Below are 3,045 nucleotides of genomic sequence, written 5' to 3' on the forward strand. Positions count from 1 at the left end.
GAGAGAGAGAGAGGGCCGGCGACCGGAGGTCGTGGCCGGCGGTCGGTCAGCGCCGGGGACCGGAGGTTGGAGCCGGCGGCCGGATCGGGTCGGCGCCGAAGGTCAGCGACGGCGCCGGGGACCGGGGGCCGGTGCGCTAGAGATGGAGAGAGGGTAAGGAGAGAGGAGAGAGAGAGAGAGCATCAGAGAGAGAGAGAGAAAGAAAGAACTTGCCATCTATTATACGGTAAGTCGACAATAAATTACAATATTCAAGAAAAGTAAAACAAGTAAACTTGAGGTGGTTTGAAACAAAAGTGTATAGGATTGTGTGTATATTTCTTCTGCTTCGATCTCTCATTTTTTGTATCTTTTTGGTTGGTAACGGTGGTGGTGATAGGTGATTTTATTTGGACCAAATTGTCCCTGTGATAATAATGTGTTCATTTGGACAAAATTGTCCCTGTGATAATAATGTGTTTATTTGGACGAAATTGGCCCTGATGAATTTGGAAGCAATATTTTGGGCAAGAGACTCCACAGTGTAGGTAGGGTTTTGCAAAGGGGAACAACAATGTTTAAATTTACAGTATGGTTGGTGGCAAGTTGATAATGATAAAATAAAGGGTAAATTCGTCACCTTATGATTGGATGGCGCACGTTTGAGGTGTTTTAGGACATAAAGGGGAAAAGTGATGACATTACTTTGACTAAATGAAATCTATATAATCAGATTATTCATAAAATATTATACATAAACTTTTATAGTAACAAAATACTCCATTAATTGATAATAGTAATACTCCCTCCGTCCCATCCATTTTATGTATCGCCATTTGACTGGATATAAAATTTAAAAAAAAAGGAAAACTTGATAAAGTTTACCAAATTATCCTTTATCAAAAAATATATCAATATCTTTTTTAATTAAGTGGAACAATAAGGGTAATTGTGTCTTTAAAAAGTTGCCTAATAAAGAAAGACGACACTTATTTTGGAACAGATTAAAAAAAAAATGATGACACATAATTTGGGACGGAGGTAGTATTAACTTAAATTTTGTAACATAAGTTGATGCTTGCCAGTATTACTAATTACCTATCCCCCACCCCTCAAAAAAGAAAATTAAAAATATATTTTTTAAAAATTACAGTTCAAAGAAAACTTTGGGAGATTAACAATTTGTGTTGTCAATAAACACTTTTGTTAGTATTAAGGCAGTAGCCTGGATTGACCAAGGTTTCAGAAATACTTTGAAGCAAAAACTATTATTTTTAGCTTTTGAAAAAAAAAAATGGAGTCATTTTGTTAGGAAATAAGTCATCTCAGAATTAGTTATTTTGAGATAAGTTATTCCACCTTTCAAGGTACGCTACAATCTCGAAAAAACTAATTCTATGATAAATTATTCCATACTCCACATTTTATTCAACTAAATATAAAATATATAAACTCATCCTAAAATTAACCAATAATTATCCATTTTCTCTTTACCAAAGAGCCCTATGTTACTATTACCACCTAAAAGCACTTTCTTTTTTCTAAAATTTGGTCAAACACAAACACCTTAATTTTCTGAAATAAAATTCAAAAAAAAAATTAACTTTCCAAAAATTTAACCAAACAAGCAACAGATAACGTTTATCACATAGCTATATTATTCTAACTAGTGACAGCATCTTTTAAGTTGTACCAACATTTTTACCTAATTTTATTATTTCTTATTTGCTATTGCTCATTTTCGTATTGCTCTTATTTCTATTTTTCTAGTACTTCTTATTTTTTATTTCGGTTATGACACTCATTCTGTTTCATGTATTACTACGACTAGTTATCTTTTTTCATCTTGAGCCAAGAGTCTATTGGAAACAGCCTCTCTACTTCTTCGAAGGTAGCGATATGAACTGCGTACATTTTACCCTCCCCAGACCCCATTTGGTGGGAATACACTGAGTTTGTTGTTGTTTACAGCTTTTTGTGGTGAGCGTTATCTGAAATTGTTATTAATTAGATAACAATAAAAACTTTCTATGAAGTGATATTTCAAAATTGTAAACTATCAAAATTACAAATATTTCACATCTAAGAATGCAACCCTTTGAAATTCAAGATTTGGTGGGAATCAATCAAAACCAAAGATTACATTAAGGAAAAATTCATTTTTCCAAAATTGTCATGTGCCCAAAAATATTACTCCACTTATATATTATTCTTTTGTCAGTTGAAGTTATTGTACACAGCATATTTTACGCCTTAAATTAAGATCACATTGTCTAGGAACTAATTACTTCTTCTAAATAACGATTTTAACTAAATAACAATAACAACTTTATATGATTTCAAAATTGTAGTGTAAACTATCAAAATTACAATTTTTTTTCACAGCTGAAAAAGAAGAAAATGTTGATACAACAAGTTCTCAGCACCACACATTTAATAAGTTTGTGTGGTTGACCTGTTCCACCTAATAAATCAAAAAGAGTGATTCAATACAGAGGTGCCAAGTAAAATTTCGATTACTGGACATAAAATATCAAAAACCAAATTATCGAATTGAATCAAAAAAATTGATAATTGGTATTCGATAATTTGGTATTTGGTAAGGTATTTGGGAGTAAAATTTTAATATTTTGATAATCGAGATTAGGTTTGATACAAGATATTAACACCGTTTGATATTGGGTATTTACCGAATATCGAATATTATATATATATATAATACGATATGTCTAATCAACCCAATAGACAATAGTATTAGTCATCCCAAAAGACTCTCTTGAACCTTGTAATATATTCGTAAAAAACAACAAAAAGAATATTAAATAGGGTTTTTATTAGATATACTCTTTGAAGTTTAAACGTCCATTTGCATATCTCCAACTTTAATATGGTATTACCAAATACCGTACCAAACCAAAGTTTAATTTACTAATTACCGAACCGATATTTATAAGTATGGTATATGATATCTACATTAAAATACCAATTACCAAATTACCAAACTCGGACTTAGAAAATACCGAGCACCCACACCTAGTAGCAAGGTATGAGAAAAGGTTACGGAGG

This window comes from Capsicum annuum, chromosome 4 (genome assembly GCF_002878395.1).
Source record: "Capsicum annuum cultivar UCD-10X-F1 chromosome 4, UCD10Xv1.1, whole genome shotgun sequence".
NCBI lineage: Eukaryota > Viridiplantae > Streptophyta > Magnoliopsida > Solanales > Solanaceae > Capsicum > Capsicum annuum.